The sequence below is a fragment of the Octodon degus genome, unplaced genomic scaffold (genome assembly GCF_000260255.1).
Source record: "Octodon degus isolate 3935 unplaced genomic scaffold, OctDeg1.0 scaffold00082, whole genome shotgun sequence".
Taxonomy (NCBI): domain Eukaryota; kingdom Metazoa; phylum Chordata; class Mammalia; order Rodentia; family Octodontidae; genus Octodon; species Octodon degus.
The window spans coordinates 7,924,700-7,938,692 of NW_004524658.1; the positions used below are offsets into that span (position 1 = coordinate 7,924,700).

The following is a 13,993-nucleotide window of genomic DNA, read 5'->3' on the forward strand; positions in this document are numbered from 1 at the left end:
TTTTATTTTATTTTTTCTAACCCTAACCCTAACCCTAACCCTAACCCTAACTTAGCCCTTATAGTAAAGAGAAGGAGGAAGGAAAGGAGTTGACTAGCAGTTGGATACTTAGTAACTTGGTCACCGTGACAGGAAAAATTGGGTGAGAAGCAGGTTTTGTGGGATGAAGTTTGGTTCCGTAGGTTGGCTATGGGGGGTCTCTTTGATGTCCAGCCAAGCTCTCCGGCCATTGTTGCACCGAGAGGTCTGGAACTCAGGAGAGAGGCCCGAGCTGGAGATCCTAGGGAATTAGAACCTGTGGCCTGTGGTGAAGCCCTCAGGTGCAGAGGAGGTAACCTATGAAATGGGAAGATAGGTAGAGCAGTGTTGGGGGTGGCAGTGGAGGTTAGACAGGCTTGGGTCTAGCAGATGGGAACGTCTGTGTAAGGAGGTGGTGCTAACCATGGATCTGAGCAGAGGAATGTGAGGGTACAGGGGCTTTGGTAAGGTAGAGTGCCCAGTTCAATGCTTCAGTTTATGATAACAAGGACTGGGGGGTTGATGAAGGTCAGGTGGTAGGGACCTGGGCATCGTTGGCAAGGGGTAGAGCAAGCGCAGTTAGCAGGGACGGGAGTGGGTTGAGGAAGCAGAGCGGGTGACTGAACACACACCCATGGGGTCCTAGGTGAGCAAGGCGAGATATGGAGGAGTGGGTGAAGATCAGGGCCTTCTTCCCTTGAGTGGAGGTAGCCCACGGCAGTAATCCAGCTGAGGGGGGCAGGCAGTGAGGACCGCGCTGAGAGGTCTCTTCCCTCGGGTGGGGTGTGCAGGGGCTGAAGCACTGCCCTTCTGAAAGTAAGGAGCCAGGTTACTGGGAGGGAGAGAGGGGAGGCAGGGCTGCAGGCTCCAGAGCAGAGAAGGTGTGAAGTGGGCCTGTCAGGGAGTGATGAATGCTTGTTTGAGGCCCCACACTTAATGTAGTCGCCCACTTAAGTATTTGTCGTGGTGGGATTCTGAGAGCCCTGGCCACGGGCTTCCTTTCCAGGCAGTGCTTTGGCCAGCCAGTAGGGACTTGTGCGCAAGAGTCCACCAGAGGGCGCCAGGGGGCAATTCGAAGACCACAGCGTTGGAAGGATGTCTTCCTGCCTTTCCTTTTCCTTCCTTTGTGCTCCTCCCCTCCCTCCCTCCCTCCCTCCCTCCCTCTTTGGTTTTCCTAAATTTAAGCCATTATGTCTCCAATTTGAATAGTAAAGAGTACTTTTAAGGAATAAAATTCTCACGGGTCCCCTGAATTGATTTAAATTATTTTATTATAATATTTAAATATTTGCAGATTTTAAATAGTACATATCCCCGTTGTACAGCTCCTCTACAATTATTAAGTCAAAGATATTAGAAATTAGGTTAAATTAAAACCACAATCAAAAATCCAAAGCACTCACCTTAACTCAGTTTGAGGAAAGATGGTCTTTCAGTGAAAACTCTGAGCTGAGGGCCGCGTGACTCTGGGCCATGGGGTGTGCTTGCTGCGTGCATCCCGGTGTGACAGTACATTCGTTCTCTGTTGAGACTGCTGTAGATCACAGCGGGCCTGTGCATTGCTTTGTCTCCACATGAGTGGATCCCATTCTCCTGCTGGGTCCAGTTCTCTCCTCCTCAGCTACAAGGTGAGTAAAGTGCCACAAAGCTCTACCTTGGTCATAGCAGAAGCAAATGGGGAGCTGTAGGTACAGGGGAACGCTGGCCCCAGGTCGGCAAGGTGATCGAGAGTACACGCTAGCTCCTGACTCTTCCACAGCAGTAGAAGCACAAAACCAGACATATTGTGAAGTGGAGCAGAGTCCCTGCTGCCTCCCATTTTGTTGGTGCAGATTGAGGCTTTGATCATTTGAGGCATACTTTTATCAAAAACTGTCTAAAGGGCTGGCCAGATAGCTCAGCAGATTAAAGTGCCTGCTTAGGCTGGATTTCCATCCCCAGCGTGCAGAGCTAGCCCCGCCCATGGGACGTGCTGAAAGGGCAGTTGAGACTGGGCATGGTGGTGCGCGCCTGTAATTCCAGCTGTTGAGAGGCTGAAAACAGGAGACTCACTACAAGTCTGATCTACATAGTTGAGACCCTGTAGACCCTGTCCTAAATTCATTAAAAAACTGTCTAAAAGTCTAGATTTCATAACTTTGATAAACTTTGATATGTTTACTGAAATCTTGATAAACTAATAAGGTGATCTCAAAACTCACACTAGCAGAGCCAGTGGTGCTCATTTAGAGCCTGATGGGACCTCTGATGAAGCAGATCACTGTTTTCCACCGTGATCCTATAGTTTGCAGCATAGAGGAAACCACATGGGCCACCCGTGGCCAGTGTGGCAGAGTCCCAGGTTGACAGCCGCCATGATACTCAGTCCACTCTGGGGTGCAGTTGTTCTAAGTAGGTGCTTTAGACCACTGAGCCATCTCACCAGCCCCTGGGGTGCAGTTGTGACACTGCCTCTGATCTTTGTGATGCCCACAGGACCGGTGACTGTCACAGAGACGTGGCTCTGTCTTCCTTGTATCTTGTTTCAGGGTCTTTATTGTGAATATATTTGTTAATTATTATAAATAATATTTCTAACTTGTGTGATGCGATGAAGCTGGTGCATGGGAGGCTCTTCCCGTTTCCCTGCTGTTCCTCCTGCTGCTGTGTCGGTCTCTGTGGCCGAGGCCTGGAATCCTGCTCCCTGTGCTGCCTGTGACTGCACCGTTCAGTCTTCGGTCCCACTGGGCCCAGTTGTTTGAAATGTACGAATTATTTTCTTTTCCTAAAAGTCTAGTCACACTAAGCTACACCCACAGGGGTAAATTCCAGACGTAGAACAGAGATAGGACACCCAAGATTTTCTCCCACTTAGCCCTCACATTTGCTTGACTCTCAGTGTTGTTGGGCATTTAGTTCCATTTACAGCCCTTGGCGGAGGCCTTATACTTTTGATCTACTCAGGCCACTCGTTCCTCTTTCTTTGAACTGAGGAAGAGCCACCCTCCTCTGAGCCCTGAGCCCTTGCCTTTCCCTCCAAAGCTGTCTTCATTCTGCTCCCGGCAGAACAGTGCTTCCTTTCTAAGCCCTTGACCGCAGCAGCAGCCAGGCTTCCGTCTGGTTCCCTGGTCTGCCTGCCGTGCTGGCAGTCAGTCACAGACACTTGTCTGTTTTCTTCTCTGACCCACTCTCTCTCCATCTTTCCATCTAGTTGCTGTTTTGTCTATTAAATACCTGAATCCATCTTCTCTTGCACCATTGTTGGGGTTCATGACCATTTTCCTGGTTTTGATGCCTTAATCACAATTAAATATTGTATCTACCTATGGCACACAGTTGGCTTCTTCCACACTACACATGGAGGATGGGCAAGGGCGGCTGTCAGATGCAGCCCTCGGAAATGGAGAAACCCGAGGATCCTCCTGATAGCAGTGACCTGAGGGACCCACCGAGCCATGCATCCTGCTGCCTCTGTAGCAAATCCTAGCAGGAACGATTGCGTCACTAATGTGTGCCTACAGGGAGGATGCAGCTGAAGGCAGGGGAGTGGGGAGGCTGTGGGCTTGGGATCTGTCAGCCATCTGACTCACATTCCAGGTGACTTACTTCATCTCTCAGCCTCTGTGTCCACCTCTAAAACGTGGCCAGGATGGCTGTGAGGACTACACACCGTAATACACACAAAGCTGAGACTCTGCCCAGTACACACTGAATGCTCAGCGCTGGTCCGCATTGTCCACACTAGTGCATTCTGTCTCCTTATTCTGTATTTTAAAGAGAAGATGAGCCTGCAGGATCCTTCCGCTTGCTAGTGATGGACCCTGGGACAAGGACTCTGGTCTTCTGTGCAGCGCCTCTCAAAGCTGTTGGCATTACGGCTCTTTGTTCTCTTCAAAAGGATCAGTGACTTCAAAGGGCTTTAGTGCTTGTGAATTATACCTATTCATATGTATCAAAAATTAATATATTGCCAGGTCCTTTTAAAAATGTAACAAGCCCATTTTTGTTACCATAAATGCCATCTTATGAAAAATGACTATTTTACCACAAAACCAAACCCTAGGCAAATGGAATTATTTTACATCTTTGTAAACCTCGTTGCTATCTGGCTTAATGGGTAGCAGTTGGATTCTCCTAGGTCCTTCTGCAGTGTCTGTCTGTTGTGTGTCATTTTAGAGAAGTACGCAAAGAGAACCTGGCATTTACTTCACACAAGATTCCTGGGCACTGAACAACTAAGACCACGACTTGGAGAAGTTAGGGTCAGAAGGCTGCCTCTGTTGGAGGAAAAGATGTTAGAAGAACACCTGGCGAAAGTTATACCCCTGAGGCCGGGGTTGTAGCTCAGCAGCACAGTGCCTGCTGAGCAACTGCAAGGTCCTGATTTTAATTCCTAGTGCCAAAAAAAAAAAAAAAGAGAGAGAAAAAATTACACCCTCATAAATACTAAAATGTTAGCTCATGTTAGCATGCTTGCGGAGGCAAGCCTTAAAACAATAGAAAAAGCTGGGGATGTCACTAAGTGGCAGAGTGCTTGCCCAATATGCCTCAGATCCTGGGTTTGATCTCAGCAGCTCCCAGAAAGAAAAACAAAGAGAAGGACTGCAGAGGGAGAGGACAGAGGCAGCCGTGGGAGGGCACTGGTGAGACCTGGGGTTTTGAAACTAGAGTCCCGAGTTCCGAGGCAGGACTCATCAACACCTGGGAGAAAGCATTCCCAACTTTGTCTACAGTACAGTGGGCAGTTATTGTTTAATAACTATACCTTTCTTGTGTCCCTGAGTCAAATTCTGGGCAACTCAGATAGTTCCTGCCAGCAGGCGCAACACAGCTTTAAGGAGATGAGTCCACCTCTCTGCAGTGTTGATCAGTGAAGTACAAATGGTAATTCTTATAATGTGGGGATTGAACTGTAGAAAGGTAAAAGAAAAGATAAAACTATGTACTGTTTGGATTAAGCTTAAGTCTACTGCAAGCAGTTGCAAAAGGCAAAGTCAAGGGGTTGGAATCTCTACTTCTTGCAAAACACTCCTATATATAATTAGTTTCTTTCTTCAGCCTTCCCCACCCCTTTTAAAGAAAAGGTGATTTTTACTTCCTTCTAACTCTGGTCACATGTTGCCAGTCTCAGTTACCGTGCTCAGCTTGTCAAGAGACTTGCAGCTGGCCAACCAGTGGGTCACTGCTGCAGTCTCCTGCCACTCCCAAGTGAGTGACTTCTCTGAACCAAGTAAGAGCGGCTCGCCTAACTGCGTGTCCAGCAGTCTCAAGATCCTTAGCTTCCCTGCAGTAGGAGCAGTCAGGAATGGCCTCTCATGGGGAGAAACTACTTGCCTTTAAAATGTATATCCCTTTTCCCTCCAGAATTTTCTGCGGAGGTGCCATCCAGGTAGTGAGGAGGGTGCATACTAGTATTTTAGTTGAATCCAGATTTTCTTGGTCCTTCAGGAAAGACCCAAGTCAGGCCCATAGAGACCCTAAATGCGGGATGAAGAGGAATAATCTCTTCATAGTATAAAGAAGGAACCCTGGATTGGTGGAATTTCTCTGCTTTTTCTTTTATTTAACAAACGTCACAATCTCAGGTCTCCTTTCTCACTCTCCTCAAGGTGACTAAATGAAGCAGGTTGTGGCCCCCATTTCTTTCAAACTGTTAGCCCAGACATGCTGGGTCCTGCACATGGGAGGTGGGATTTGAATGAAATCTGGTGGGAATTGTGCCACTTCATGGTCTGCTGGAATTACTGAGGCCACCCCGGGGAGTTTCTGTGTGTACTGCTTGCTGTGTCAACATGGGTGGCTGCAGTCACTGCGCCAAGCCATGCACCCACAGTATAAGGTATGCGTGGAGCACCTCCCTGCCTCAGGCACGCAGGAAGACCATCCCTCCACCCAGTGTGATGCTGGGCTTGGGAAGTGCACGTGCGTGAGGTGAGGGCGGATTTATTGCTGGTATTCACAATGCATTCCCATTAGTTTTCCACTTGAAATGGATTTGAAGTGACAGCTAAGAATGTGCATTTAGGTTTTCTACTTCTGGACCTAAAAAGAAGCATAGAATCTCATCAGAATGGCTAAATGTTAAACAGGCTTTTCCCAAAGATTGATCTTCCTCTGTCTGGCTTCTAAAAATGGCAGGAACATCATGGTGTAAGGTTGTTTAAAGTCGTTTTAATTGGAGAATTTTGTAATTGTGGGAGATGACATTGTTGAATGAAAAAGATGGTTCCCAAATGACCATGGCTTTCCTTTCTTTTTATCTTTGTTTCCTTGTTTCTCTCTCTCTCTCTCTCTCTCTCTCTCTCTCTCTCTCTCTCTCTCTCTATCAGGGAAGAGTTGGTATTCTTAAGACTGCTGTTCTCCCTTTTTCCTACCAATTTCTATTTTGTATTTCTTCTTTTTTTTCACCTACTTGTTCCTGTCTACACTTTGCAGGCATTGAATTTTTCAACTGATAAGTATTTTATACCCTGCTTATTTATACAAAATACATAAAGATTCTTACAATATTATAAATCAACGGAGGACAGAGGGAGAGTGTTGTAGTAGGAATCTGAGACATTTACAGTTGAGCACCAGATTTGGACAGAAATCTCTAGAGGTGGAACAGGAAGTATGGGGTATCAGACTAAGGGATTCTTTTTAAGTCAAAATTTAGGTTTTTCTTAGCGTCAGGCATTTCCTGTAGTAGGCAATTCCACTATTTTCTGAAGGGTGAGGCTCTAGCTGCTCATGTCTCTTGTCATTGTCCCCCGAAACACTAGGAGCACCGTAGGAAATGCCCAGTACAGATACAGACAGACCCAGGCCCTTCAGCTATTAGAAGGAAATTGAACATAGAGGAGTCAGTCCAAAGGCTGAGAAAGGTCCCTCGGGTGGGCTCTGGGTCACACACAGCTGATCTAAACTGTCTTCCTAGAAACCTGCCCATAATTAGAGCCTCTGTGGGGAGCGAAGTCAAAGGGGGAACTTCCTGGGGATGCTGTCACTCTAGGGGTAAAGTGAGTCCTTCGGAACTGCGAACCTCTTTGTTGGGAGACTCATCGGGGCGGATAACAAGGGTGCTGATCATCCTGCAGGGTGAGAAAGTGTGTGCGTGTTACCCTGGGTAGCCGTAGGCTCAGTAGGTGCAGACTTGTAGAAGAAAATGTTGAGACTGTAGTAGGACAAAATCTGGGACACAGGAGTCTGTGCTGGCCAGGGTGTCAGCCGAGAGCTACACGTGCCCAGTGAGCCCTTGAGACAGTGCCAAGTCCCAGCTGAGAAAAGCTGAAAGTGGAAAGCAGAAACCAGATTGTAACCACATAAAAATCTCTCAGTAGTAATATGGCAGTGTACGATATCTACTGATGCTTACATATTGTTTACATATTGAAATGATAATGTTTTCATCGATTGGGCTACGTAAAATATATTATTAAAATTAACTTTACCTGTTTCCTGTTACTTTTGAATGTGGAGACTAGAAAATTAAATACATGACTTGTGTTCTGTGTGTTTTGGACAACTGTGATCTAAAAATCTAGAATTTCAAAAGATAGTGCAGAGGGGTAAATTTCTGCTGTGTTGTCTAACTCCTGTGTTCTCTCTGATTCTCCTTCTACAGGTATGACTCCACGGAGCATGTCAAGGACTACAGTAACCACCAATTCCTTTATATTACCCCCCCCCACAATTTCCTTTTTTTTTAAACACTTGCTTACCCCAGCCATCTGCAGTACACCAGTTTCAGGTATTTTGGGCTGTGTAGAATTTCTGTGTGTACAGATGTGTACTCGGACTTTTCTCTTTTTGAGAAATTGAAAGGAGAGGATTACAGCGCATCCACTTATTACTCAGAAGCATCTCCACTGACTCGGCCTCCGGGGCACTGGGGAATCTTCAGGCAGTCCCTGGGGCCTCCTCGTTTGGCGGTACACATGACAGTACATGTCCCATTGGAGCGCCCTGACATGCCATTCTCTGGAGCGAACAACCAAGTGCCGTGGAGGCAGGTGACCACACTCTGCCTGAACTGTCTGGTTTCCTGTATAATAAACACATTACTTTATATTTTTAGGGAACAAAAAAATGCTGCTATAGGGATCAAAATTTTCATTCTGAACACTTTTCCAAAAACAAATTACCCCGAAGGAGCATTTTGAATATCCTGGTCACATCTTTGGATCTGTAAAATACACCTTTTAGTATGGCAGCTGTTAAAATGCGAAGCAAATTTCTTCAAGGCAGAAAAACAAGCTGACAGTAGCAATGTAGAAATTGTTCATTCAAACACTTCTATGTAAATGCAAAAAGTCATAAAATTCACCTCCAAGCTGCTTGCTATTGAACCTGCAGCAACTAGTCTCTGCCCGCCCGGTTGGTCTGAACATCATTCCTTCAGAAATGTTGAAAATGCTGCAGAGTTGGGCCAGTGGAGATGGGGCTGCCCCCGCTGCTGCCTCCCAGGTCCCTCCAGAGCTTGTGTGGGGGATGGCCTGTGTGTCTGGAGAGCCATCTTGAGCTTGAAGAGGTGCTGCTAAGGAAATCCAGCATTGTTCCAGCAGCTGAGAAAGAAAGCCCGTGGGGGGAAGCACAGGATGAAATTTGTGCTGTCTATGACTAAGCCGCCATTTTAGCCCATCATTGCAGACTGTTTATTTGAATTCTCTTTGGCACCAAATAGGCTTTATATTCTTCTAGGCATAAGTAGAAGAAATCAGTGTAAATGGATTTTTTACATTTAGCTATTACTATTCTAATATCTGTATCTAAAGCTGATTCCCTTATTCCAGTTGGGCGTATTAAAAGGACTGATTTCCAAATACTAAGGTTTTCAGGGAAACTGACAAGGATCCAAGTAAGTTGATCTTGTGTGCTGCTACTTTGTTGACATACTTTAGGGTAAGTCAGTGACAACCCAACCAGTCTTGGTGAAAGCACCCGTCCTGTTGTCATACATGCCCGAGATGTGTGACTGGCACTGTCGCCTGCAGCTGTCATGTAGGAAAGAAGTGTGTGCCAGGGGAGACGTTGGGTTTTCTCATGGCCATATGGGCCAAAGATAGTTCAAGGTGTGTGTGTGTGTGTGTGTGTGTGTGTGTGTGTGTGTGTAAAGTGCAAAGTACTGTGCATTAACTTTCAAATTCTTGTATAAATTTTTTCTAACAGTAATGCTGCTTTGATTTAATTTATTTGTTAAACATTGCACTTTGTGTTTGTGTGTTTTGTTTTGGGGGAGTATGAAAAAGATGAATTCTTTTGAAGTGTTTAGTTCATAAAGATGACAAATTTACACTCATTAATTAATTTTTTTCATTCTGACTTTGTTACCATTGTGTGCCCAACGTAACTGCTTGGTCACTTATTTATAGTCTGATTGCAGGGTCCCTACAGGTTAGGCTTTACAGGCCTTATCAGGTAATAACATGCCACAGATTATAACTTGGTTGGTGACACTTTTGCCTCTGACTTTGGAAGCTACAACCGTCTTTGACAGGGTCGCTCATTAAATAATTGCCAGTATATGCCACTTACTATTTTCCATTAGGCAAGTGTATTACTTTGTGTTTGGCAACTGAACAAAAGTTGGTAATTTCCTTTCTTCCTTTTTTTTTTGGGGGGGGGACTTTTGTTAATAAGATGGATTATTTTAGATTCATTCCAAAGTCATTTTTCCCCGGGTACTTCTTTTCTGAAGAATTGGCTGTCCCTTTCATGTTTCAAAAAGGAGCATTCACTTGTAGTTGCATATTACTTGATCTCTACAAGGCCCTTACAAAATTCAGTCTACTTTTATTCACAGAGAAAGTTGGCTTTGATGTCTTTTAAAGATAATTCTGCTAGTGGTTGATCAGCCAGTCAGTCCACCTAGCTTCAGTCTTCATAGGACCTCTAATCTAATTTTCCTATGCTGTGACTAAAAGGTAGACAGCTCATTAGAAGAGATTGTAGTTTATTCAAAGTAATCTGTAAGTATCACTTTGTGTAATGAGCTGGCTCTTCTCTCAGGACCACATGATCCTTTCTTAAAAATGCCACATTGGTGCAATTTCTATTTTTTAAAACACTATCGCTCTGTATACTCTAAATGTAAAATCTAAATTTCTGAGCCCAAGTCTATGATTAAATTTTTTGTTACATGTTATATTTTGCTAGCTTGTATATATGTTTTCTCGCCTCTGAATAATTTTGTATTTCATGTCACTTCTTGATAGTTTTTTTTTATGCCATCAGAGAATAGCTGGATGGTTTATACAAATAACATCTACCTGCAGGATGGTAGAGTGCTAACTTAGAAGAATGCTGTCTGAGATAACAAGATTTTTGGTTGGGACCCAAAATATACTACAGTAGTGCCAAATGCATTTTGGTGAATTGCTAGAGAATTCTGTGTGCACCTAACATCTGCTAACTTCAGTACAGTTTGCTTTTATTGGATGGCAGGTAGGAGACAGAACAATAAGCATGGGTAAGACCTTTAAAGAAAGCAGAATCAGATGATCAAGAAAATGAGAATTTATAGAAATACTTGAATAAATAAAAATGGTTATCTAGAATGTAGTAACTAGTGACGTTGAAGCCCTCAAGTTCACAGACAGAGTCAGATTCCTGTCCAAGACAAAACCTGGTGTCACCAGGACTTGGGGGGCTTATCAGCTCCACTTTCCTGTAAAAATAGCTAAAAGCAAGTGAAAGTTCCTAACACTCCCCTCTTTTGGAATATAGCGGACAGGAGTCATTTGGACTCCTGAGAGATGATACATTAGGAAAGGTTTTCATTTGCAGAGGATAGGGGAGATTTCATTGTATAATCTTGATAATATTGAGCAAACTAAAGGAACCACGTGTCTAATTTCTACTGTTTAATTTAACATTGACAATTCAAACTTTATTTTTTAAAAAAGGTATTGAATAAAGGCCAGGTACCTGCTGAAGAAAGCAGCAACCCACAAAGTCTTCGTATTTACTTAAAAATTGTGATCAATTTTAAATATTTTTCATTGTGTGCAGATTTAAGGGGAATAGGGCATTCTGTAGAATTATACATGTCTTAGTTTGTAAAGTGTTCTCTGTGTACTGCAGATGTATGTGCTTTGGGTTTGACGTATCTGTACAGTAGCTTTCATTTTTTAAAAACATTGTGGACAAACTTGTTTTGGTGGTTTTCGGGGGAGAGTGGCAGTTTGTATCAAGTAACAATGTGATACCATAGTATGTGTCATAAAAGACCTGGAAGTAACCCTCCCCTGGCCTGTGGAGAATTTTGGTTATCTCCTAGGTTCTAAAATGAAGATGTGGGCCAGGAAGATGGCTCAGTGGAATAAGCGCTTCCCTGGGAAGCACAAGGGCCTGAGTTCAATCCCTGGTTCCGCAAAAAAAATAAAAATAAAAAAAATAAAATGAAGATGTATGGATACTCTGGCAGACTGCATGTTGTATAATTTGAAAAATACAAAAAGTGGACAATAAAACTCAATTAAACTTTGGCTGGTCTGTTTTTCCTCATTCACATCATCCTAATGTTGTCTCATTTAAGATGTCAGGATGCTGTGTGGGGATGAGTCGCTTTCTGGCCTCGGAGGCGTGCGTTCAGAGAGCAACTGCTCCAGCGCGCGTCGTGAGCAAGGCCGACTGCTTGGCTTCCTTTTACTTTGCTTGAATGTGTGCTTTATACTTTTTTCCACCAAGAGCCTCCAATATTTGACGTTTGTTTCTTCAACTCTGAAAAGAGAGCTACAAGTTTTAGAAAGTGTCATTAACTTGTAAAAAGTATTATTGAATTAGAGGTCAGTAGACAACTGTACTAGCTGAATTTCTGAATATCTTTCTGCTTGAGAAAGGCACTTATTTGGATGGTGGATGGCAAAGGATTGCCATCCCTCGTCTAATTTGAAGCCCTGTATATGCTGAAGGGTTATTGGCATCTTTGGAGAGTGGCTGGGGTGAGTGTATTCCTGTTTAACTCACTGATTCTTAGGATTAGGGTACAAGTCTGAGATCTCATGGGAAGACACCAGAGTGTGTGTCACACCACAGTGCGAACCCTTTGGGTAACAGCCAATGGGAGCATTTTCTGTTTTAAATTTTTTTAACAAGAGGTCTTCCCTACCTTGTATCAGTAGATCTGTGTGACTGTGCATGCTGTTGTATATGTAAAGCATCCTTGTTCTTGTTGTTTTGGTTTGACTAATTGTGCATGAGGACCAGACAAGAAGCTTCTTTGCCTTAATCAATTAAAACAGCAAAGGATGGATGCCTAATGGATGGCTAATAGGTGTAACTGAGGGCACTGTAAGTGGTGTGCTTTTTTATGATATCCTGTCTGTCTTTCTTGAAATTCGCAAAGAAATTGAGAGAGGTGGTTTCCAGATATGAGCCTGTTAAAGCTGACTTATGCAGCAAGCTACAGACTTGGGTGGGTGGGTGGGTGGGTATTTAGGCTGAAACCTGTTGATTTGAAATGGGAATGCAGTGCTCTGAGAAGAGATGACAAGGAGGTGGCAAATGACCCCAGCAGCTTTCTGAGCTCAGCTCTACAGGCAGTAGGGCTGCACCCACAGTTCCTACCAGTCTTTCTGCAGGTTTCCTGTTCCCTCGAGCTCTGCACTGTTCAGGGGCTCTGCCTGGGAGAGCGGAGCTGAAGCACTGGTGGCAGGACGAAGTGCAAGGGAAGCAGTAATCTGCACAGGCAATTACTGGTGACATGTGTGTGGCAGGTTTAATTCTGGCGTTTATGACAGGCTACGTCTTGTAATTTGTCTCAGGTACATAATACATTGAACACAAGTAAGAGGCATCTTGTGACACATCAGATGAAAATGTGGGTTCATTAGACAAAAGGCATCCTGAGCCACGAGAGTTCTACTTTCCCTTTGGCATTTGGTGGTTCCTCATCCAAGCTGTAAAGAAAACACCAACTTTTGTGTGGTTAGTTGGGCTCAAGGGAACTCTTAAAGCACGCAGGTGACCCCTGATGTTTTCCTATTTGCAGTATCCTGGATGGTAGAATCTGGAATTCTTCATCTGCTGTGCCCCGCCTCCTTTCCCCACATGAAAGGAGTTTGCTTGAGAATCCTAGGGGAACCCTCTTCCCTTCAATGCTTTACAACCCCCAGTCTTTCCCATGAGCAGACTACAAATGATTGTCACAGTACAGCTTTTCAGATTTACCCACAGCAAAATTGTACTCCATCAGAATGTGTAAGCAAAATTAGAGAAATTGACAAACTTGTCCCAGATGCCGTGAAACAGCATAAGAACCTTGAAATACGCAGAAAGCTGCAGTAAGCAATTAATTTGAGCGCCTATTCTGGCTGTGTGCCAGACACTGTTTTAAGTGCTTTACATGTATTAATCTATCTAATCCTTCTAATAACCCCACAAGATAGGCACCATTATCTTCCTCTTACAGGTGAGGAAAGGGCAAAGAGAGTTTAAGCAGCTCGCCCAAGGTCTCATAGCCGGCATAAGGAGGAACTAAGACTGAAACAGTCTACTTCTAAGGCTTGTGTCTTCAACAGCAAGTGATACTTTCTCTTGGTTTTATATACGCATAGTCTTTTTATGTACGTCAAGTCTTACAACCTTTATAAAGAATTTTTTTTTCTTTACAACTTTTCATGGGCATCTGAGATATTTACATTGAGTTTCTTGAAGCAGTTAGATATGTCTAGGAAAGACTAATGAAGGACGGTGTCTGGTATTGCTGAGCCATGAAGCTTCTAAAAGAGCAGCGCCCTGCCCTTGTCAGAATACTGTTCCTACACAACACTCCTAAAAGAAGTGCAGCAATTGACCCTGTCACAGTTTGTCAACTGTGTGTGATGAGAATTCAGCTCACTATCCATGTTGCTTTTTGCTCCTTAGGGTATCAGCTCTGCATTTTAAAGTGTCTAACCACCATCCCTGCACTTCTTGAATGACCAACTATCAGTACTCTCTTGCCTCATCTCCAGGGGAGCCCAAGGGTGACCTAAGTGGCACTGGATGGGAGTCACCTCATCCCCAGGGACGT

The 13,993-nt window shown here is 44.3% G+C and overlaps 1 protein-coding gene across 1 annotated transcript in view; it reads left to right on the plus strand.

Moving 5' to 3' along the window:
- The window catches only part of Kif5c (kinesin family member 5C), a 161,596-nt gene extending 150,328 nt beyond the window's left edge, over positions 1–11,268 (plus strand). Inside the window, exon 26 of the mRNA XM_004636649.2 lies at positions 7,604–11,268. The gene's annotated coding sequence lies outside the window, so the exon portion shown is untranslated. The remainder of the gene's footprint in view (positions 1–7,603) is intronic.
- Positions 11,269–13,993: the final 2,725 nt, after the last annotated feature.